Source organism: Lynx canadensis, chromosome B4, assembly GCF_007474595.2.
Source record: "Lynx canadensis isolate LIC74 chromosome B4, mLynCan4.pri.v2, whole genome shotgun sequence".
Taxonomy (NCBI): domain Eukaryota; kingdom Metazoa; phylum Chordata; class Mammalia; order Carnivora; family Felidae; genus Lynx; species Lynx canadensis.
This window is the reverse complement of record NC_044309.1, coordinates 10,274,326-10,299,636: the sequence shown is the minus strand read 5'-3', so window position 1 is coordinate 10,299,636 and position 25,311 is coordinate 10,274,326. Positions and strand designations below refer to the sequence as shown.

The 25,311-nt window shown below is 42.8% G+C and overlaps 1 protein-coding gene and 1 long non-coding RNA gene across 4 annotated transcripts in view; one reads left to right on the top strand and one right to left on the bottom strand.

Annotated features, from left to right (window-relative positions):
- The window catches only part of CELF2 (CUGBP Elav-like family member 2), a 405,408-nt gene that overhangs the window by 198,085 nt on the left and 182,012 nt on the right, over positions 1–25,311 (bottom strand). The gene's annotated exons all lie outside the window — the stretch shown is intronic.
- LOC115519178 lies at positions 15,292–22,695 on the top strand. The gene is made up of 2 exons (XR_004343833.1): positions 15,292–19,353; positions 20,618–22,695. It is a non-coding gene; the product is annotated as an uncharacterized LOC115519178 (long non-coding RNA).

The following is a 25,311-nucleotide window of genomic DNA, read 5'->3' as shown; positions in this document are numbered from 1 at the left end:
GAATGAGCTGTAACTTTCTGCAATTGAAAATTTATAACACAAAGACAATTTCATTGGGCTCTGTCACTGTTTAACACACAGTCCCTTGAGTACTCAAGATCATGTGGGTTTCTACGACATTACCTCTACTGCCCACGTTTGCTGAATTACAAAGTTGGTTTATTTTCATTCCTTGGCTATGCTCTCGAGCCATTTCGGCTTCGCTGTGATAAGAGTATGTCTGTATTTCCCCCTCCCCTTGAAATTCTACCCTCATGTAAACCAGGCTTTTGCCCGTGTAAAAGTATAACCTGCTTGTAAAAACTGGTGTGAATGGACAAGAAGGTAACAATAATTAAAACTGGCCTAGAAACGTATTTTAGATAAGAGATCTGTGGCTAAAAGCAAATCTTTTACAAGAACATGAATGATTTTTCTCTTCCTTGTAACAGACTACACGCTGGCAGATGTGTGAATGGCAGCGAAATTGTTAAAAACAAAGCAGGAAGGACTGACCCGGGGGACGTGGATAAAGCAGGAAGATCTGAGGGTAACTCAATTGGGCCCACATTTACACACAGACAAACTGTACGTTCTGTTAAAAGAAATGTATAATAATCACATCTTCCACTTTAAAAAAAAATTAGTTTTATTATTATTGCAAGATTTAAAACTCAATAGCCGTCCAAATTATTACTCAAAATCTATTATGAATTCTTCTGTGAATTGGCGTTAGAAAACTGGTTGCTGGCTTTTATGTCAAACCAGCTGCGAAACCAAAATCCTGGGCAACCCTTCAAATGATCTCTCTCTTTTGCCATGGAATCCTTTCTTTCCCTGAAGAAATCACCAAGACCAACTTACTACTGAGCTACAACCAGCTACAAAGTATATCATGTGGGGAACATTTTGTTCTCCCCGTTCATTACAAGTCAGCAAGCATGACAGAGCTGAGAATGGGTCATCCTGGTTGACGGATCCATATGAGCAAAGTACGTAGACAATGCTGGGGAGGTAGCTGGAGTCTGAGGAACAGTGGCAGATTCGTTATCCACAAAAATCGTGGTGGTTATTTGTTATCTTTGGATTTCACAAACAGTTACAAAGACTGGTATCTAAGTCAGCTTTCAGATAACTTACCAGCAGCTAACTGGAGCCTTTCTCAGCTAGGAGGATGCATCTCAGAGCTTAAAATTTAACAACCCAAGTCCTGCAAAGACAGCAGGGCATTTTTTGCTAAGTGACCAAGCATACGAGGCCCATAATGAACCCCGCAGGGGTTCTCATGCCTCTTGGTACAGCGTATCCCTCCACGAAACCGAACCTATGAGAACTGGCTTCCTTTAGGACATACTTAAAGGTACTGTGATCTTTGAAACTGTCTTCTTGTCCTTAGGCTTCTACACATTCACTGCAATCCCAATCAAAATTGCACCGGCATTCTTCTCAAAGCTACAACAAACAATCCTAAAATTTGTATGGAACCATGAAAGACCCAAGAAGCCAAAGTTATGTTGAAAAAGAAAACCAAAGCGGGAGGCATCACGATCCAGGACTTTAGCCTCTATTAAGGCATCATGACCCTAACTCACTTACCGTCCTGCCAAGTTTTTGAAAAAGTCACATAGTCAAACTATCAGGCTGTTTTATTGTGAACTGTTGTCAGTGGAACTGAAATTTGATGCAAGTTACTTTGCTTTACAAAACTTTTTCATTAAAAACCGTAACTTAACACATAACAACAGCTGAGCCTGTCTTGGGACATTCAGTGAATATCTCTTTGTGAGTAAGTCAATGCACTAAACCACAGTCTTAGGGGTTTCTCATATTTCTAATGTCGGATCCCCTTTCTCCATGTTTCAACATCTAGTTGTGACTAAACCAGTAGTGAAAAGGTAGAGCACAAAAGAGAAAGGAACTGACATTTAGTACACCAATAACAGACTAGGTTTCATTAATACTTATTCACCCAACAATTACTTGTTTAGTATTTACAAATATAAATATATATGTACAAGCACACATAAAAGTACGCAGGCATAAACAAATACACATATGCAAATGCACACATACAATGCATACACATACAGATAGATGTTAAGAATAAGCTAGTGGCACTTTGAGGAATAAAAAAAACACGCTGTACTCCCCAAAACAGTAATCTTGTTAGAAACATGAAAAAAACATTCTTACTTCAGGACTCAGGGCCATTAATACAAATATATTACATATATATATACTACATGACTGCAGAGCAAGAATGGTCCATAGGGTCTGTACTAAACTGTAAAGTCAAACACTCAGATTACTACACGGCTGTAGGAAATATAAAATGTTAACCACTAACAACATGTACATCATAAAACTGGCCACAGATATGACTCTTTCTATTCTCTTACTGACACACTGCATTTCATGTCTCCACACTGACTGAGACACAACTCTGTGAGTGTAAATATTAGCTGCAACCAGAGCTAACCAGGGGAAAGGCAATTTTTTTATACACATCGTTCGTGTTTCGATGTGTTTTTTTTTTTTTTCTTCCAGAAAACAGTTGAAAAGCTGATACCTGTATTCTGGGATAAGTACAAAGACACACATGGGTATGTGTATCTACTTGTACGTATAACACTATCTTGCAAATTTCTGGAGCTATGTCAGACTCCTCTCTTACTCCTACTTTGCTTACTACTCGAATCTAATCTGCAGGGGCTATACTGATATTCTCGTAAGTACACTAGTCCCTCGTTGGGATCTTGAAACCTATGAGCAGTCACACGTCGGCAAGCGCTTCACAGGTGCAGGGGATGATACGGGGTTCTGGAAGGGTTCAAGGCTCCTCGGTTATTACAAAGGAATAATAACCATTAATAATAATATTAATATTAATATAATTATATACAATATATAATATTATATATATTACATACATACATATATTATATATATAATATTAATATAATATAATTAATATAATATCATTATACATTATTGTACAGACTACAATAAAAAGGTGATAGAAATTAATACAGGACACAGAACTGGAAACTCAGGTACAGGTATTTCTCTCCTCTAAGACACTGGCCATCGTCAGTGATTTCTTGACACCTGGTCATGGTTTTCAGGACAGCACATTCTAGTTACTCAAAGGAGGGGAAGACAGCTCTAGCTGCCAGCATCACATGAAAAACAGTTAACTGTTTTTTTTTTTTTTTTTTTGGTCAAATGGAGAGAAAGATCTTATTCTGAGTGATGGCAAGAAGATTTGAGGAAATATACTGAAAATTATAAGCGGATGTTGACAGAAGAGTAAGACCAACAGTTTACTCGGGTAGAAGCCACACGAACCCAAAGGCTTCGAGTTTAAAAACAGGAAATTCGAGTGAGCACAGGGCATCACTCTGCTTGAAAAACAGCAGACGTATAAATTAAGTTGCCAAGGAAGACATCAAAAACAAACAGTATAAATGAGTTTTAGGAGACAAGTAGACACTTTAATGGGGGCAGCAGGGATTTAAGGCTATAGTGACAAAGGAAGGAGGTGGGACAGAGACACTGAGAGGTGACAGGCAGTGTGACAAAACGCCACCATCACTATTTTAATAGCATCGACTCTGGACCACTGTGCCATTTTAGAGTAACTGAAAATGAAGAAGCCAGGTTATTGGATAATAGATCATTGGTTTATTAAAAACAGGAGCAAAAGGAGGCACTCAATCCCTCACAGGAGGAGTATTTTCAAAATTTAGTCGAGAAGGGTGAGTTATTTTTTCTGAGTGATGCGGTTGCTTGTGTGAGACTCTCATTTTTTAGCAAATTACCCATCCTACACCTGTCTCTCCGCATCAGTGTATCATACCCGGAGGCCCTTTCCCTGTGGCCACATCACAAAGAACACAAGTCTGAATAATCCCAATTCCTGGCCCACACGAGTGCAGATGGCTATCCAAGCAGGTTAATGGTACAGATGGCAAGAGAAAGGACTGTCCTTCCCGAGCCAAGGGTAGGACGCTCAGGAGCCCATCTGGGCAAGTTCCGGCCATTTCCACCGCTGATCAGGTCAGTTTGGAGAGACAGAGAGCCTGTTGAACCTGAAACCATCATCCTTAACGGTCCATCTAAGTGGGTCCCATTAGAAAGCGAGTCACTTAGATGGAAGCTATTTGCCAAACAATGTTCTGCAGTCTGAGTGCAAATTCTGCCCTCAGCCTGTTTGTCATCTACTTGTCGGTCGGGGAGAGAATTTCAGTTAGCGGTTCCCTTCTCCCTCCTGGTCTACAAGAAACCACCTCATGCTTTTCTTTCAAATGAGCACAAGTGAAGCAGAGGAAAATGTTATGTTGTCCACAAGCTACAGAAAGTAATTATTAGAGGAATTTCAGAATATATACATTTTTGAAATACATATCAAAGGGCTTTTGAATCCATTGAGCATCTTTGGAAATTTCACATGTGATGAGAGACTGTAAGCTCCGTGAGAGGAACCAAAAAGACTGAACCAAAAAGAACCGCTACATACCCTGAACTTCTCACACTGCTGGGCACAAAGCAGGCATCAACGAATAGGTGTTCGACAAATAAATGAATGAGTGACAACGCTTTACTAAGTGCTGCATCAGTTTCTGTTTTGGATACGAAGACACCAAGTGAATTACATGCATTATTTGTATTGCGATTTATTTTCAACTGAGCAACATTTATCCCAACCCATTTCCATCTTTATTAGGTATAAAGGAGCTAAGTGATATTATCCTTCCCTCGAACAGGAACAAAAACAGCTGGAGCCAATCTCATTTCACAGGGAAGTCACCGAGAAGAGAGTAATAACCACGGCCACGTTAGGTGTGTACAGGTACGTATAGAGATCTAAATCTCATCTTTCAGCATTGAGAGACAGAGACAAGGTGCGGGAGGGAAGGAGGGAGGGGAGGAAGGGGCAACCAAGAGAGAGAGAAGAGAGAGGACACACAGCCTTATGTTCCTGCCTATATTAGTTCCCGCATATATTAGCTTTACAATTGTTTCCATTCTCACGGCTTTGTTAGAGGCTCTCCACCAGAGGTTCAGATCTGGCAGAAGTACATCCAGACTGTGACCTGTCAGCATCCTCCTAACTGCAGAAGGCTGGCCACTGTCCTTCCTGCCAGTCCTTCTCCAGGAAGACCAAGTTTTCTCAATATTGAGCAACTGCCCCAATTCTTTCCCCAGCAGCAGAAGCCTTGCTAACATTACAGAGTGCCATCACCAAATGCTTCTCGCTTCTCCCCGGGCCCCTCTGTCTCAGACACCCCCAGGCAGTTTCTAGAGTCATGGCTGAGTGTTCTCACACCCATGATTCACCCACCATGGTTCGTGGGGTCAGGCTCTGTGCTGTTTGGTGCCCGGAGCCTGCTTCAGGTTCTCTGTCTCCCCCCATGCTCTCTCAAAAAATAAACAAACTGAAGGAAGGAAGGGAGGGAGGGAGGGAGGGAGGGAGGGAGGGAGGGAGGAAGGAAGGAAGGAAGGAAGGAAGGAAGGAAGGAAGGAAGGAAAAGAAAATTCCTGCAGATAGAAAGCACGGCACATAAGCTTTGACAACGTGCACAGTAGTGTGTGGCTTCAGAAACTGCCTTGTCACGTATCTGAGGGTGGCCTTTCAGAATGTCACAAAGACAAGGGTGCGTTGGAGACCACTGGTCTTCCTGGTTGTGGAAGACACCTCCTCCCTTTACTTCTGTGGTTTTCATTCTACAAATTGGCAACTGAGCAGAGGGACCTGGAGAATGTGGGGAACTCCAAAGGCCAAGTTTATCTGCCCTTATTTTTCTTCTTTTACTTGGCCACTTGAGCAAGACTGACACTCAAAGTTGTACATTTTGGTGCCAGACGTTGCAACTGTAAGACAAATCCTTAGGACAGACAGATGCCTTCCCTCCTCCTCCGGGAAGCTTCCCTCTGTCTCACCCCCAGCCTACGCTGGGATCAGCTGCTCCCAGCAACCATACGCCAGCTATTTATTTCACGACAGCAATTTCAGGCTCTGCAACAGCTTCCTGTATTTGTGTCCAAGACTGTATGTTTCCGGAGGACAAAAATCCTGTTTTGTTAGGCACTGAGCTTGGCCACCATCAGTTCTTGACATGTGTCCATAAAGCTTGAATAGATCTGCAGGAGACCACTTTTTTTCACGACTTCTTGTTTTGAAGAGGCCCGTTCCTCCTGGTTTTAAATGAGCAAATGTAAGAGAAGGGAGAAAGGGGGCTCCACTCCTTCCAGGATCAAGTTAGGAAGGTTCTGGAATATTATCTATGAAGGGATTACCTTCTGAAGATGTTTCGAATGAGCAGAAATCGGTGACTTTCTGCAGTTACGGTTTGAAGGGTACAGCTGGTTGGAGACGGGCACAGAGAGTCAAATGATTGTATCATCGGGTTTTTTGACTTTGTCTAACAGACAATTTCTGAACGTCATAAACGTCGTCTTAATTTGGCTCTGTATTGTGTAAAGCAGATGTCCTTGGTTACTAAACTGATCAGTAAGTGGTTTATATTATTCTAATGGTTACCATCGCTAATGCAAAAAAAAAAAATAGTTGAGTAAGGCTACAGAGCAAGAATGTTCTGCACAGTATTGGGCTGTCAGGATGTCATATTCAGAAAGGATCCAGGTATAGAGCCCGGGTCTTGTTGCAGAGATCCATTTTCAAAAAAACACTGCTCTCAATGCTGAACAGTGTGATGATGCATTTTAAAAATCAATGTTCCATTCAGTGGCTGCTTAAAAAATACGAAGGGATGGGGCGCCTGGGTGGCGCAGTCGGTTAAGCGTCCGACTTCAGCCAGGTCACGATCTCGCGGTCCGTGAGTTCGAGCCCCGCGTCAGGCTCTGGGCTGATGGCTCAGAGCCTGGAGCCTGCTTCCGATTCTGTGTCTCCCTCTCTCTCTGCTCCTCCCCCGTTCATGCTCTGTCTCTCTCTGTCCCAAAAATAAATAAACGTTGAAAAAAAAAATTAAAAAAAAAAAATACGAAGGGAGGCAGGATAGACACCGAAGATAGTTCCCAGAGATGCCCAAACCACCGGGGGTATCCCAGCTGGATGTGAAGCCCACCAGACCCTTTAACAGAGGATCACATACTGCCATCATTCTAGGCTATATGGTTACGCGGCAAATATAGATAAAATAATATCTGTATGACACAAACCTGTAAGAGCCCTTCCTTGAGGAACCAATTTCCTCTGTAAAAGCCCTAATGAGTTCCATGAAAGACGTAAAAATCTCCACTCTCTCCTGTCTTCAGACCACTTGTCTCAGCACACTAGGCTCTAGAACAAGACCGTGTACCTAGAACAAGACCTCCCAAAAGACCGTCTGCAGAAAAGCCCCGGGTGGGGGTGCTCTGCATTCAGACGCAGACCAAGAGCCAAAACCATTGTCTTCTTCAGGTCCAAGGCAGCAAAGACTCTAGCCTTTCAGCAGCAGGCACGGTTTCTCCATTCCCCTAATCAGAGTTTGTAACGTGTGCCTAGTTTTGTGACTGTTGGGCTAACACCTGCCTCCTCGATGTGACCATGAACTCCACGAGAGCACGACCTGGCTTTGTGTTTGTTGATTACTGTTTCGCCAGCATAACATGGAGTCTGGCACTTAGTAGGGTCTCAATATTTGTGAGGAGGAGGAGAGAGAGGGAGAACAGCAGAGAGGAAGGAGAGAAAGGGGTACTGCAAAAGAGAAAGTGCTGCTTCACGGTTTGGCGTGAGAGAAATTTGCCTACTTCATTCCATGCCAATAGTCCAGACCTACAAATACTCAGATGCCTTCCACGTGCTGTATATTCAAAGCCCGCAGAGGGCGGCTAGCCTCAGAAAACACGAAGATGGGTCTGAAAACTTTATACCAACCATGTAATTGGACCCATCAAGGGAGAAATTGGTTTGCTATGCCTGGAAATTGGTGGGAATTTCATTATTTCTGAATTTGCAAAATAGCATTTGGTTGAAAGGTCCAATTGTGTAGACTTATCAACTTCCAGGGCCACATGCGGTCGAAGTCGGTGACTCCTGTACCTGACAGGAACCCGCCCTGGGGTCTACGTCACGGAAACTGTAGACAGTGAGCTATTTACAGGCTGCACGTCTACCTGCAAGCCCCGGCGCCTCTACAAACGGACACGCTAAAAGCCATTGACTTGAGAGGCACTGGCGGGCCAACCCATGCACTGTTTGATCCACACCTGCAGTCATTTTGCACTTCAAGGACGGCAGGCTTCAGACAGGAGCACCGGTGAAGTATCTGTAAGAGCCTGAGTGCTATCTCTAGTGCTACCGCAGCTCTTGCTATGGCCCTTTCCCAGGTAGTAATCTAGGAAATCAAGGGCCATACCACCAGAGCAGATGGAGGGGTCAGAAGGACTGGGTGGGGGTGGGGCTTGGGGGTGGAGGGTGAATCAAGAGGCCCCAGAGGCTGGAGGGGGGTAAGCACAGGCTCTTCCAGAGTCTCGTGGCCGAGTGGAGTGCTCCCATTTTCCTTCGCTTTTTTTTTTAAATTTTTTTTTCAACGTTTATTTTATTTTTGGGACAGAGAGAGACAGAGCATGAACGGGGGAGGGGCAGAGAGAGAGGGAGACACAGAATCGGAAACAGGCTCCAGGCTCCGAGCCATTAGCCCAGAGCCCGATGCGGGGCTCGAACTCACGCACCGCGAGATCGTGACCTGGCTGAAGTCGGACGCCCAACCGACTGCGCCACCCAGGCGCCCCTTCCTTCGCTTTTTAAAGAGCCAGAGTGCACCCTGAGTGCAAGCTGGTGTTGGAGGTGGGTCTTTGGAGATGCTTCATATTTACAGGAATTTCAGCTTCAAAGATGGTGGGGGTTAGTATGTCTTTAAATAATATCAAGTAAGCTTGAAGTTTGATTTTCTCTGGGTAAATTTCCTCTTTTTCAACGATGGAAATGAAATCCTGTTAACACATTAAGAACCTATGAATGAAGCCCAACAAAGTTTTTCCTTCTGCTTCTTAAAGGCAGGAGCGCAGGAAATTTGGACAGTTTTGCCATTTAGTAGACTAGTTATTCAAGACATCGTTCTCCCCAGTACTAGAAGCAGACATCCTGTTTTCCTTCAATGTGCAAACGAACAGCTAAATGTGTACACTCTCTATCTGCAACTGCTTGTACTTCCTGGTACGCAAACTCACCGAAGTCAGTATTCCCTGCCCCCGGTGAACGTGCCGGTCACACGGCGGATGCTCCAAGAATGTTTGCTGACTTGGATGAACCTCTGCCTTCACCTGTAGAATTAGCACTGTACCTGCCTCCCATCCAATTCTGTTAGGTCAGGAAAATTAAGTGTTGGGGAACCGAAGGATGAAGGAGGAACAAAATGGACTGTGGTAGTGTTACAGGACTATGGAGGATCGCCAAAATGTATCAGCTGTACAATCAGAGTGAATTCTACTGTATGTAAAAGGCGGGGGGTGCGGTGGGGATCCAACAGCCAAGTACACAGTGCAGCCGGGATCTGGATGGAGATCTAGCCATCCTCTTGACCATGAAGTGTTCCAGTGCCTGTGATCGACTGCAGAGTGAGGCTGAAGGTATTTGCATGTGCCTGTTAGTAATCTGTGTTTCTTCTGTGAAAAGCCTATTTCCATCTCTTGCCCATTTCTTTATTGGGTTTTTGAATTCTAAGATATAATTTATAAAAGATTTTTAAATATTAAAACATTAACTTTGTCAATGAAAAGAAACTGAAGATTTATAGCGCAAACATGACATTTCTGAAGAAGATATTTCTCCTAGAATTGATAGAATAATTAATAGACTACGTTAGAGGGAACCATAAATTTGATTCATGTTGCAATAGAATTTTTTTCTCTTAATTATTTTAAATGCTAGGGAAAGGTCCATGAGAGTGCTTGTCACATGCTGTCAGGAAAAGTTATGTTTGCTGTCTTGAGTCACAGGAATTTTTCTAGCTTTCTCTGGGGTAGCTGGATGACACTGATCGCTCAAGAAATATGGGGGATGGTAAAGGGAAATCTGAATTTTTAGGGAGCACATCTACTGAATTCCACCAACTCAATTTACTGCTCTGTTTTATCAAATCCTCTTAAATTGATCTGTTCCAGTTTACAGAAGAAATCTAAAGTTTCAGGGAAAAAATATATATCTGGACCATCATACCTTCATTGTTAATACAGGGAGGCAGCAGGTGTCAAGGTTACACTGCCTTTCTGGTGCATCTGCTTCTCGAAAGATGACTAGTCCCCATCTAGCTTCAGCTTTGTTTATGCATCTGGTCAAATGGCTGGTGGCTCAGCAAAGTGCCTTCAGCAGCCCCCTCTGCAGAGCGTCTCTGCTCACCTTTCCTTATGAAGTCACCCTCTCAGACAGGCAGGAGACCACAGCACCTCCATCCTCATTTTATAGAGAGTGACAGAGGAGTTAAGTGACTTGAGAAAGGTCAAACCAACAGTCACTGGTCAGGACCAAAATAGAATCGGGGTTTGCTGACCTCCTTGTCTCCTGTTCAAATGCTTCAAGGACAAGAAAAGTGACTCCTGAGCTGTAAAAACAAAACAAACCAAAAACCAAAAAAAACCAAAACAAAAAAAAAATGCTATAGGCTTTTGATTTTCTCATCCTTGAAGAAGATGAACTGGGGCACCTGTTTGGCTTAACGTTTTTCATGGACACCCAAATGTGAGGTGGTTGAAATTTGGGGAACACCAAAGGCCGAGAATCCAAAAATTAGTAACATCAGCTTCTCCACGGACTAGCTATAACCTTAGGCAAAAAAGTGAGGCCACTGTGCCTCAAGTTTTCCATGAAATGGGGATGTTCTGAACCACATACTGAGTATACTAACCTTTTAACATAAGTAACGTATCTTTGAGTACCGGTATTCAAAGATGTGGGGAACACAAGGTTTCTGAGCATCCTCCTTATGACGAAAACCAGAATCAAGAGAAGGTGACATTCTGAAATCACTACTCTGCATGTTGACTTAGGATGACGGAGAACAGGGATGGGGAATAAACGCACACTTAACTGGGTGTTCCTTATCACGCAATTGGGCTAGGAGCCCTGAGTTCCGGCGCTCTTAAAAATAGATCACCTTTTTCTGTGCAAATCAGGCCTGACACAGGGCCTTATTTAATTCACAGACATGCTTATACTTCTGCAAAACTGGAAAAAAAAAAAGCTTTTAATTACTATTTGTGGAGCATCTAAGACAATTAAATGCTTCTGATTACCCTTTTGTTGTTTAAAAACATAGACGTAGAGAGTAAACATTTCTACACAGCCATTAGAGCAAAATGCCTTTTAAGGGAGAATGCTTTGAATACATTCTGCCTTATAAAAAAAGTGTATAAGAGGACAGCACAGAAAAGGGCTGTGAGGCATGACATGGCCTATCATGTTGTGCATGCATGAGTTAGCTCTTACAAGATCAGAACGAGAAGTTAAGACGAATTCTATTCAACCTAAGCCTGATGCTTTGGAAGTTCAGTATCACATCATCTGGGGTCAGTGACAGGGCCACTCAAAGGTATCTTCTCTGGAGAGCCAGAGAATTTAAAAATATCTGGGCAAATGTACCGTTTGTCACCTAAAGCGGAGACTCTGTTCTAGGAATCATGTTCATGTTCCGACTCCATCTTACCCCCTCAATCTTTGTTTCTATCATAAATACTAAACAGTCTAACAAAAACCCCCGATAGGTTGTCCGGCATTGGCTTCAAGTTAGACCCAGGTCTAGAGGTGACCTCCAGAGCACAGAGAAACGGGTAAGCTGGAGCCACAGGAAGAAGGTGAGGCCCTTCAGGGACTTCTCAACGTCAGAAAAACACTAGTCTTTTTGAATGATGCCTCACCCATTTCTACAGTGCTTTACATTTTAAAGAACACTGACTTTTGTGATGGCCACAGGATTTATAGCATTCTACCTGTTTGGCCATGAAAGTGACTCAGAACGGCGACTCTTCCAAAGCCCCACAGGTAGTCAACGTCAGAATTCAAGCAGGTCTTCGAAACTAGCACGCTTCCCACTTAACATCTCTTAATGGTCTTTCTAAAAGATACAAGTGGAGAGAGACAGGATATCAAGGGGTAAAATACATCAGGTGAGAGGAACTATCACTGGTTGTCAGTATGATTTACAAATCGTGGCTTGAATTAGTAGGAGGAAGCAGAACATAGAGGGTTGAGCATGGAGTCATGAGCCAGACATTCTGCCATTATTAGCTGTGTGATCCTGGACAAATTACTCAACTCTCTGTGGTTAAGTAGTTTTTGTTGTTGTTGTTTTTTTTTTTTTTTGGCAAACCATAGTGATTTGACGATTCTACACATCACTCAACGCTCGCCACGGTAAGTGTAGCTACCATGTGTCCTCATACTTTATTATAATATTGTTGGCTATATTCTCCATGCTGTACCTTTCATCTCTGTGATTTATTCATTTTATAACTGGAAGTTTCTATCTCTTAATCTCCTTCACTTATTTCACCCATCCCCCTTCTGCAACCATGAGTTTTTTTCTCTGCATTTATGAGTTTATTATTTCGTTTTTTTTTTCTTCTTGATTCCACATCCCAATGAAATCATATGGTATTCGTCTTTGTCTGACCTACTTCACTTAATAGGATACCCTATAGGTCCATCCACATCGTCACAAATGGCAAAATATCTTATTCTTTTTTATGGCTGAGTAATGTTCCCTGATATATGTATGTGTCTGTATACACATGCCAAATCTTTATCCATTCATTTAACAATGGACACATAGGTTGTTTCTGTAGCTTGGCTATTGGAGGTTTCCGTAGCTTGGAGGTTAACGCTGCAATAAACACAGGGGTGCATACGTACTTCTGAATTAGTTTTTGTTTTCTTCTGACAAATACCGATCAGTGGAATTACAAGATCATATGGCATTTCTATTTTCAATTTTTTTGAGGAGCCTCCATACTGTTTTCCATAATAGTTGCACCAATTTACATTCTTAACAGTGCACGAGGGTTCCCTGTTCTCCACATCCTCAACACCTATTTCTTGTCTTTTTGATACTAGACGTTCTGACTGGTGGGAGGTAATATCTCAGTGGGGTTTAGTGATGTTAAGTGTCTTTTCATGTGTCTATTGGCCATCTGTATGTCTTTTTTGGAAAAAGGTCTATTCAGGTCTTCTATTTTTTAATTGGATTATTTGGGGTTTTGGTGTTGAGCTGTATAAATTCTTTATATATTTTGGGTATTAACTCTCCTATCTGACATATCATTTGCCAGTATCTTCTCTCACTTGGTAGGCTGCTTTGTCATTTTGTTGATCATTTCCTTCACTGTGTATAAGCTTTTTATCTTTGTGTAGTTCCAACAGTTTATTTTTGCTTTTGTTTTCCTTGCCTAAGAGATACACCTAAGGCCGATGTCCAAGAGATTACTGCCTATGTTTTCTTTTAGGAGTTTTATGGTTTCAGGTCTCACATTTAGGTCTTTAATCAATTTTGAATTATTTTTCCATAAGGTATAAGAAAGTGGGTGTTTTCCTAGCATCATTTATTGAATAGACGATCTTTTCCCAGTTGTATATTCTTGCCTCCTCTATCACAGATGAATTGACCATATAAGTGTGGGTTTATTTCTGGACTCTCTATTCTGTTCTACTGATCTACATGTCTAATTTTTGTGCCAATACCACGCTGGTTTGATTACTACAGCTTTGTACTATTTCTTGAAATCTGGGATTTGACACCTCCAGCTTTGTTCTTTCTCAAGATTGCTTTGGCTAGTTAGGGTCTTTGTGGTTCCATACAAATTTTAAGATTCGTTGCTCTAGCTCTTTGAAAAATACTATTGGTATTTTGATAGTGATTGCACTGAACGTGTAGATTGCTTTGGGTAGTACAGACATTTTAATAATATTAATTCTTCCAATCCATGAGCATGGTGTATCTTTCCATTTGTTTGTGTCGTCTTCAATCTCTTTCATCAGTGTCTCACAGTTTTCAGAATACACGTCTTTCCCCGCCTTGGTTAAATATATTCCTAGGTATCTACTCTTTATGGTGTAAATGGTGGGATTGTTTTCTTAATTTCTCTTCTGACTACTTCATTTTTAGTGTACAGAAACACAATTTTGTAACCTGTAAGTTTACTGAATTCATGACTAGTTCTAATCGTTTTTGGTGGAATCTTTAGGGTTTTCCATTCACAGCATCATGTCATCCATAAACAGTGACAATTTCACTTCTTCCTTACCACTTTGGATGCCTTTTATTTCTTTTCTTGTCTGATTGCTGCAGCTAGGACCTCCAATATTATGTTGAATAAAAGTGGTGAGTATCAACATCTTTGCCTTCTTCCTGATCTTACAGGAAATATTTCAGTTTTTCACCATGAAGTATGTGTATTTCCTTATATTTAAAATGAGAGCAATAACAGAATCTCCAGGAACAGAGGGCTTCTTTCCTCATAGACTTTATTTAAAAAAGTTTTTTTTATAGGTAGAACTCAATTTTTTAACAACACTTTTTGTTTTGTTTTTTTACAGTTTTTTTTTTTAATTCCAGTTAATATCCAGTGTAATAGGGGTGCCTGGGTGCCTCACCTGGTTAAATGTCTGACTTTGGCTCAGGTCATGTGCGTTGGGCTCTGTACTGACAGCTCAGAGCCTGGAGCCTGCTTCGGATCTGTGTCTCCCTCTCTGTTTGCCCCTTCCCCACTCATGCTCAGTTTCTCTCTCTCAAAAATAAACATTAAAAAATTTTTAAAAATACAGTTAGTTTCAGGTATACAACATAGTGATTCAACACTTCCAAATACCACCAGGTGCTCATCACAAGTGCACTTTTTTTTTTTTAAATAAAGTTTATTTACTTTTGAGAGAGAGAGGTGCGCACACAAGTGGGGTAGGAACAGAGAGAGAGAGAGAGAGAGACAGACAGACAGAGAGAGAGAATCCCAAGCAGGCTTTGCACTGTCAGTGCAAAGTTCAATGCGGGGCTCAAACTCACGAACCATGAGATCATAACCTGAGCTGAAGTCAGATGCTTAACCTAGTGAGCCACCCAGGCGCCCCACAATAAGCGCACTCCTTCATCTCCACCACTTATTAAAAAAAATTTTTTTTAACATTTATTTATTACTGTGAGACAGAGAGGACACAAAGCATGAGCAGGGGAGGTGCAGAGTGAGGGGAAGACACAGAATCCGAAGCAGGCTCCAGTCTCTGAGCTGTCAGCACAGAGCCTGAAGAGGGGCTCAAACTCACCAGCCGTGAGATCATGACCTGAGCCGAAGTCAGACGCTTAACCAACCAAGCCACCCAGGCGCCACCCCCCCCCCCCCACCACTCATTTAACCCATCCCCCATCTCCCCTCTGGTAACCATCAGTTTGTTCTCACTACTTGACATCCAACCCATTTCCTTAGGCTCATGAGGATCACTCTTCTCTCAATAGCGTGGTAAACCAAGGACTAATTTTACCAAATAGTTACATAGGTTGATCCCAGAAAGAAGCCTGTTCAGTCCAAGTGGTCATACGGCTCCCTGTAACACTAGTATCTCATGGCTTGAGGCATGCAGCCCTGCCAGTTTGGTTAAGCCCCTGAGACCTCACGTGTACAGCATATCGGGGAATAAAAGACTTCACATGGAACAAGCCTATCAGATTCATCAGAGAAATCTCTGCATCTTAAAAATCAGTCTCAAAAACTATGTCAAAGATAGAGTGCTGAGAATGATCTATTTGGATGAGACCTGGCCATTTACTGCTAGTTAAAAGTGCATATGGCTTGGTCTTTTGATCTTCTGAAGGATTATCTGTAACTTTCTGTAGTCTAGAGTTCTCGCAGAGAAGCAATTCGAATGCATTAATTTATAGTATCGAAAGGATTTTACCTTAGAAATTACTAATACCAGCCCACAGGATTACGGCTATTTAAAAAATCATTCCCTATTTTCCTGCATTTATCATTCAAAAACCAGAATAACCTAGCACCATGCTGACTGCTACAGGGAAAGGGGTCCTTCATGCTTTGTCTTCACGTAGCAGTTGTCAAAGCATAAATGTCAGACGGGTTTCAAAGGAGAGGGGTATACGATGTGAAAAATCAACCAATTTTTCACTCTACGATAGAATGAAGAGACATTCACAAAATCGATTCCTATGAAAATTCTATTTTTCATACCACTGACAACTAGCAGCACCAAACTGGATTAACAATGGTGATGAGTAACTGGAATCTACGTATATTTTCATCACCCATTTCAGTATTTTGTTTCTTAGGGCTATTGTTTTTCCTCTGCCGCTCAGTCAAGTGTCAGCTGTGACTTTTTGAGTAGCTTTGAGTAATGGGATCAGCTAATGTTCTGTACATGAAGAAATTCCGTATCATTTGCTTCTCTAAAAATACTGCTGCCTGCCACCGGAGCCAATCAACAGTGATAAATAGCCAAAGAGACAAGTAGGTCTCTAAATTTACTTCGTATCTGACAGCCCTTCAGCAGATAGGGATAATGGATCCCTATGACTCACGAATGCAACTCCCTCCTACTACAAGCAAGCCCTTTCTTTCCCAGACGAGAAAGGGCAAGGATTCTTAATGACCCAATACGTTCTCCCCTTCCCCTTTGCAACAACCCAACAAAAATTTGTTAAACGCCTGCGTGTACTATCAGGTTCTATAAAGCTTCTGGGCTGGATCTAAGAAGCTGAAAAAGACACACATCCTTTTCACCATTAAAAGTCTGTTCTTATGTGGCTTAGAAGCCTATCTGAATTAATGTTACCAATCAAAATGAAGCTGACAGATCATGAATTCGTGTGTATACACATCTCAGTGCTCCACCTCAATGCCCTCCAGATACTCAAGTGGCTAATCTGCATATTGGACAATTTGGAATATGCAGATCTCCACACATTTATGTGGAATTACCTTTATTCTCTAGGTGTGCATTTTGGATTCACCCATTCAAAAACGTTTATTAAGCCCTCAATACGTGCCAGACACCCTACACTACATGCTGGGAACTCACTGGTGATACAAAATGGACAGAATTACATCAACTTATTTACCCACTGAACTGATGACCTTAAAAAAAAAAATGTAATTTTGATGTGTTGGTTGTATGTTTTGGCCGATCGGAGCTTATAAATACATGCTTCTAGGATTACTGCATTTTCTGCCGTGGGTGATTCGACAAGGAATCAGTCTTGCCAGAGTATAAACATTTTTGTGAGGTCCAAGATGATAGGAATACATTTAAGTTTCTCAGGTCAAAAGAATTAAAGGGCCTTTGCCAACCCATGACAACTAGACAATGGCTTAATAAACTTTTTCTCTCAAAACCCACCCCACCATCCACTTACTCAAGCTCACGCAAAGAGCAGTGTTCAACTGCACGGAAATCCCACCCACGTGTCTTAACCTCACCTACTCCTCTGATTACGACAGAGAGTAGAGCTAAGTGGCCATGTTAGCTACTTTTAAATAGCTGCAAGTGACTTATGTCAAATCCAAATTTGGTGTTATCAAAAGATTTGATGTAACATCTGTAACGGTCAAGTTCTCCTCAACATACTATATATTTACTGATACTGTCAGTTTTTTCTCACTAACATTCCTTCACATCCATTTTGTCCTGGTATTTTACATAAATATAATTGGTCTCTAATGCTGTGGATATTAAGAAGTTATTATTTTTGCATTCAAAACCTTTTTAGAGGACTTTTTCATCATTATTCCCTCTCACCTCTCATATCTCATTTTTTACTCTCAGTATGTTCTATGCACCAGGCCCTTTGCTAGGCACCAGAACTAGAAAGACAAATGAGACACGGAGCATCTTTAATTGAGCTATTCTATCACGTTAAAAAAAATTAAGCAGGAGAAATAGGGAGGAACATAATAATCAAAGCATAGAAGCATTTCCCAGAATTGGATTTGTTATGAGCTGTTTTTGCCCAATTACTACTTTAATTGAACCATCTATAATTCCTTCCACTTATATTTTTAGTCTAGAGGAAGCCAGACGTAAGATGTTACACATGAAACCAGAAGCCAGCACGTTTCTGACAGCAGGAACTCCCTCAAGTCTATTAAAATCACCAAAAGGAAGAGGAAATCAACATGTGATGGTTCTGAAAATGACATCTGACAAATCCAGAACCATGAGTTCGTTTGTGGTCCTGGGCTGGCTACAGGGAGGTGGGGGGACAAGGCAGGACCCCAACTGGGACAATTCTGCACATGGGGACCTAGGTGAAGACAGCCTTCCATGTTTTGTAAGGATTCTCAAGATCCAGCCTTACCAGGACAGCAGAGGCCCTTCCCAAGTCTGATTAACACAACACTTCCTTCTGCTACAGGACATTTATGACATGTAAGCATGGTCTCCCTACTTTAGTATGCTGTGCGTGGGTACAGGTGCACATATGAAGACCCCTCTCCTGCCATGGCTATCCCCACCACTCTGTCTTTAGCATAATTTTAATTAAGGAGAAAAGTCCATCGAATGTTATCATCCCCTTCTTCCACCTTCGGATACATCTCTATATTCCCTTACCAGCCAATTAGTGATAGCGTACAGGAGAGTGAATCCTCTAATATTCAGTGCCCCCCAATTCCCCACACACCATCTAGTAGTGATGATAACTGTATTAACGGCAATGATGATGCTGATGATGGTATTCTCAATGAATTTTAAAAACACCTAAAAGGGCCATTTTAACAGTGAGTGGAAAATAATCTTGAATTTTCCTTTTGGAAACATTTCCCAAGAAACAAACTGCTCGTGTTACCTTGAGAAGAATCACCAAGGTCTCTAGGTTAGAATGCAAGGTAAAGCCATCTATATTTTAAAATAAGAAGATATTGATTCACTGAGCAATTGAAAATTGCATTTCCCTGTTCACTGGCTTTCCAAATACTAGTAGTAAGACAATAAGGTGTTTTTGAAGTCGGGGCACAGCCTTCAGCTATGGGCTCCATGTGTGAAAACGCAATGCTCTTACTTATTAAGTCTCAGTTTCAAAACTACCCTCCATCATCATTTCATTTCACTTGCCGTATCTTTGTCTGTAAGTCATTTTTGTTGACCGAACCTTTCTTGCCTTACAGATGCCTGTGTTAGAGCTGATTACTACTAGTGCTTTCCCCTGAGTAAGTCTTGTTGTCGACTTTATTGCCACTTGAATTCCTTCTCCTTAAATAAACATAAAGGCATTTCTCTGGCTATTCACCACATGTACTTCTTCCTTTGCTATTAAAAATATAGAAAGCAACAATAACAAAAAGCCAGAAGTATAGTCCGTTTTGAATCTTACACTTCGATTACCAGTTGGAAAATTGAGGAACCAGTAGTAGCTTAACCAACAGCTCTAGTTCCTCCAGGTAAGTAAGTGTGTGTGTGTGTGTGTGTGTGTGTGTGTGTGTGTGTGTGTGTACACAAAATCAGAGTTAGAGATACACACACACACACACACACTTCATTAAATCTGGCCTCATCTTTCTTCAACTTCTATAGCTTCTTATTCTCTAAAACAGAATAATCCATAACCTCAAATTTTATTTGTATCCCTAGTTACTGATCTCTGGCAAATGCTTTTCATTTCCTGTGTGAGCCTGGGTGGCTCAGTTGGTTAAGCATCTGACTTTGGCTCAAGTCATGCTCTTGTGGTTCGTGGGTTCGAGCCCCACGATGGGCTCTGTGCTGACAGCTCAGCCATGTTCTTTCTGTCTCTCTCTCGCTCTCAAAAGTAAAAAAAACATTAAAAAAAAAAAGACAAGACATTAACGTCCAATAAAAATACAGTATGGAGCAGAGCATCAGCTTAGAACCTGTATTGACACAGGACATTTCCAAAATTCTGCTGTTGTATTCCACGTATATTTGAAGGTATAAATATGAAAAGTCCCCTTGAAAGCCAAAAATGCACATAAGAAATAAGTAGGTCTAAAGAAAAAAGCTACCCTGGGGTATCCCCCAAATACTTAGTGTGTTTGCTTTACAAAAACCAGGTCTATCACACACGTTGCAAGAACTATTGTCAGAGAACTGGTCTCTCCTACCCAAAACATTTGATTATTATAAGTCAACCAAATTCATAAGATGCAGCTTCTGCTTTATATGAGAAGACTTTTTCTAAAATGTATTACTGTTTGAATTATTGATTTGTTCTCAAATTGCTTGTGGAAATACACTGAGTTTCAACGTATCCACCACAAACTCAGGGCATTTTGCCTGTACTACAGACACAGCAGAGGAAGATTCATTTATACGGTTTCAATCAGTTTTCATCTATAACCTCTATGACATAAGGGCAAGTTGCTTAGTGAAAGAGAGAATGCGTTCACATCCAACAGACAAGCACTTACGACGGTCTTCAATCCAGAAACCAAGAACAGTTTCCCATTTAAAGAAAAAGAAAAAGAAATCTTCTTTATAATTGAAAATAGCCTTCCTCTACAACTCTGTTAGGCTTTGCTGGGAAGAGAAACATTTCTTAGTTTATAAGGGAGATTGCACTGAATGTGGATCATAGAAAAACTAAGCTTATTCTTCTTATGAATCAGTCTTAAGTATGCTGACAAACGTTCATCATTTACAAAAGCATCAAGACACTGCATCTAATCTCTGTGGCTGTTTTCTTTCTAGAGATCACTAGAGGACCTACCCAGCAGATAGGTAAGTGGTTCAATAGTTTCTGCTTGGTTAACAGAGAAACTCAAGAGATAACACACCCGACGGCAAGATGGAGATTAACATTAGGAGCCCCAGAGTGGAAAAACGTCCACTAATGCTACAAATTAGTATTTCACCAAAGGATTTCAAATCCCTTGCAGAGTCAGCTCCCACTGCAGGGGCAGACAAGAGAGTAGCAACTGAAGAGCCCGTCCTAAACACATGTTCCATAGCGTGGGTACCTTTTGATCTGCCAGCCCCGTCTCCCGACACGGCTCGCTACACATCCATGGAGCTGTGCAGTGTTGAACCCGTGGATGCGGTAAAACATGTGCTGTGGGGCCTTATGCCTTGTGCCTCCTTCGTCACGGCCACGGTGGCCAAACCCTTAGGCGTTACATGACAGAGTGCTTAAAGTCAGGCTTGCACGCTGGAGGAGACTCTTCCTTTTGGCACACTGTACTCCACTATTCTGGAAGAAGTGGCCCTTTGTTGCTGCGCTGATGAGGCAACCTCTTCAAGATCACCCTGGCTGCTTTCCTGCCTTCCCGCTCAGCAAACAGCAGACAGAAGTGACCAGGCCGCCCGCCTTCGCTCTCGTCTCTGATGCTCTCCCTCAGGAGGCTACCTCCGATGCAAGTTCTTCTGCTTCTACTTCTACTTCATGAATCAGCGTATTTACAAACCTCCCAGTGTCTAGACCGAGCAATGCAATGATGCAGGAGCCCAGCCTTGGGCAAAAGATGGGGCAAAATGCAAGAGGGAGAGTGGTTTAAAACATCATTCTGTTCCACAACATTTTTTCCTGTTCCACTCAGTGAGACAGAGACAGTCTCTTTCTCGCTCGCTCTCACATGGAGAAACAGATCTTTGCAATGTCTCCAAAGACAGTGCATCAGGGAAGGAATAACAGATTAATTCTTCTGAGCCATATATTAAAATACAAAGCATCCAGATGACAATCCTGTCATCTTTTCTTTCCAGCCTGTCTGGACTCCCATGTGCTTCCTAGACTTGTATCAATAACTCACCTTTGCTAGGAAGGGAGGGAGGGAGAAAAAAAGGACAGAGTAGAAAATTACAGCACGTCGCCACCCAGTAGTTATGAAAAATAATAGGCATAAAGAGCAAAAAAAAAGCTGATCACTAAACAAAATCATTAGGAACTGATCAAAGTGTCAGGACGAAGTAGAAATTGGGGCTGAAAACCAACCTTCTTTGGTCCCAAAGAGGGAGGCAGCCTGGGGTACTTCAGGGAACATGTGTTACTCTGAGGCATACCTGAGTCACAGCCCTGCACCTGCCACATGCCCGCATGTGACTCTAAGTTTCAGACTCTTCATATAAAGACGACAGCATGAAGCAGCTTTAAAGGTGCCTTCACAGCTTTAATAACTCTGGACGGGAACTCCTCGAGTCCATGCATGGGGTTTGTGAGGGTCCAGGAGTCCTGGACCCTCAGAGGCCCAAGTGTGTCTGCTGTTCTAGAAACAGAATCAGGGTCCTACCGGAGATCCATGTGTATGTGGCAACTTGTTTTATGACTGGGCAACAGGAATTAGTGGAAAATAGATGGGTTATTTAGGAGATGGTGTTGTAAAGACTAGCTTTCTACAGAGAGAAAATGTTGGATCGATACCTCACCACCATAAAAGCAAATCCCCCCAAAGCACCCCCCCCCCGCCCAACCCCCTCCAAATGCCATAAAGGTCTAGATGTGAAGCACAACCATGAACCCACCAGAAATAGCTACCGGAAAGTATTCTTGATAACTGGGGATGAAAAAGGATCTTAAGCATGACTTTTTTCTAAGTCACAAAGGAATATATCGATGCATCTGCCTTCAACAAAACATGCCAGCCAAAATCGACAGAAGATACGGGCCATCTCTAAAAACGGACAAAGGATTGATATCTAGACTATACGGGAGGTCCCCAAGGAAGAAAAAAACCAATGGAAAAATTTACATAAGATGTGGAACAGGCAGTTCAGAGAAGGAAAAGCCCAAATGGCAAAGAATCATATAAAGAGAAGTTCGAGCTCACTCATCAGAGAAATGCAAATTTAAATGACCAGGATGCAGCCAGCAGCAGATTTGAACTGGACAGAGAGAGCCACATGGCAGTGTGGGGAAGCAGCCAGGCTCCTTCACAGCTGTGGGAGGACGGGCTGGCTCTGACATTCTGGAGAGCAGTCCTCTGCACTCGGTGAGACCAAGTGTGCTTTTGCCCCACGATCCTGAGAGTGCAACCCACACAGGCTTTCCCACAAAACCAGAAGAAAACGTGGTCGCGCATCCCGGTGCTGTTCCGCGAGACTCAGGAATTGGAGGCGGCCAAGAGGACACAACTACTGAAGCGAATGAAATGTGGAGGGTTTCTGCAACAGTGTGCCATGCAGTAGCCACCAGGAAGGAGTAAGAGGCACACCCAGCGACATAAGCAGGTCTAAGCTCTAAAAGCAGTGCTGACCAAAAAAAAAAAGAACAAGAATCTAGAATATCATTTATATAGACTCTAAAATTCATTCACACAAGGATGTATTTTCCAAGGACACATATGCACCTAACGCAACATTAACTATATGATAGCAGTGACCTCTGAAGGGCATGGGAATGGGGATGGGGGCTGAGGAGGGAGAGAAAGGCACAGCCTGATGAGGGTGATGTGCCGAGAATTCAGGACAATGACTCTATCAACAACCTCTGGACACCTGAACGGGGCAGGGGAAGGTGGGAAACTGGAGGGTGGCTTGCTTGCTTCTCTTGAAACCTGGAGTGTGGACAGAACCAAGGGGTTAAGATGCTAAAACGCTGGCCTGAAGAACTTGAAAAGAGGATTCATCAAAGAAGTGAGGTATCGTAACTTCTAGAAATATGCGTTTGGTCAAAACACAGCATGGCATTTGATGAGTAAGTATCAATCGATTTTTTTTTTAAGTTTATTTATTTTTGAGAGAGAGAGAAGGGGAGGGGCAGAAAAGGAGAGAGAATCCCAAGCAGGCTCTGTGCTGTCAGCATAGAGCCCAAAGCAGGGCTTGAACTCGTGAACTGTGATATCATGACCTGAGCCGAAGTCAGGCACTGAGCTGACTGAGCCCCAATCAAATACTGATACGTATTTGCCAAGTACTCGTGACTGTGGTAGGTGTAGATTCAAACTAAGAGCAGGTGGGTTGGGATTCCCACAGTCCTCTGCAGCCTAGCTACCTAAGCTCCCAAATCCACAGGACTCACTGTGCGAGTCGCATGACGACCTGGGATACTTGCAGTCAGTGTGAAACCGGGGTGAAGGGAAAGGTCTGTTTCCACGAATAAAGGTCACAGGCCGGTGGACCAGGGGTCACATCCAGCTTAGGTGACATCACTGAATTAGCTGCCAATATTGACATTTTGCGTGAAGAACAGTTTCCCGGTCTACGGAGCACTGGAGAAATCCAGGACAGTGGGCCGCACGCCTGCTAAAGCTGCCTTCCTATGACCGGAGCGCACCCGCCCAGAGGGCCTCGGGGGGCCCGCACTCCCCTGGGCCCCAAGATGTCTGGGCCAGTGATGCTGTGGCTCCCAGTTACTCACTGCCAGACGTGACAGGCGACTCTGCAGCCTGGAGCCACAGAGGAAGCTGGGCGTTAGAGCGGAGCGGTCACTAATGGAAACGACAGAAGTCTTAGCTTCCAACAAGCATAAGCCCATTTCAAGTGGGACATCTGGAAGGGCTTTACTCCCTCTGGAATGCACCAGAATTAGTGGAGGAAATGGGGCAAGGAAAGCAAAGAGGTCTAGTTCTCCTGCGTTTAGAAGGTATTCGAGCAGATGGGGTTCCCTAATGACCTTTTGGAAGGGACACGAGAGCAAGTCTAGACGGAGAAGACGCCTGCGCTCTGGCTATTCCCATCCCCGAGGGGGCTGGCACCCCCTTTACAGTAAATTTAACTACAGATCCTGTTTCCTAGTCAGGTATTAGCTCCGTGCATCAAGAGGACAGAAACACCAACAATGACTGTTTTGCTCCACACACCAGTCACTGTTTAAATTGTTTTTATTTTCTCATTCTTGCTTAACACATTGCCTTCAAATGCCCTGAGGGTGCTGGAACCTTGCCCCTATTACGAAAGTTGCGTGGAAATGAAAGCATTGCTTGTGTTTTAAGATTAGTATCACACGTGTCAAGATGACCAAATTGAAACACGCTTTTTTTGCTTTGGACTGTCTTTAAAGTGGCTAGTATCTTCTTAAAATGACCAGGCATACGTCATAAGGTGCACGTAAGGGATCAACAAGGACCTGGCGTCAGTTCTTTGAAATAGAAAGCCCTGGTACCAGCAGCAATGCTCTATCAAAACAGTAGAGGCACGACTTACATATGCTTTGTTCTGATCTGTGTCCCGTCAGAGACCATTTCTAAGTGCAAAACACGCTACAGTTAGGTAACCGTAAGGGCAATAAAGAAATCTCGACAAGTAGATGCTAGCGTGTCACTGGGGTGTAATATTGCAGTGAGTGGTCTGCAGTCAAGTGAGAGGGCCTCCAACCTGGGTGGCGATCTGGGGAACAGCAGACCCGAGGCTCCAGAGCGGAGGTGTGCAGGGAGGCAGTCGTGAGAAGCGGAATGAGCAGGAGACACGGGGAGCATGAGAAGAAGGGAAGGCTTCCTGTGAGCTGGGGCAAG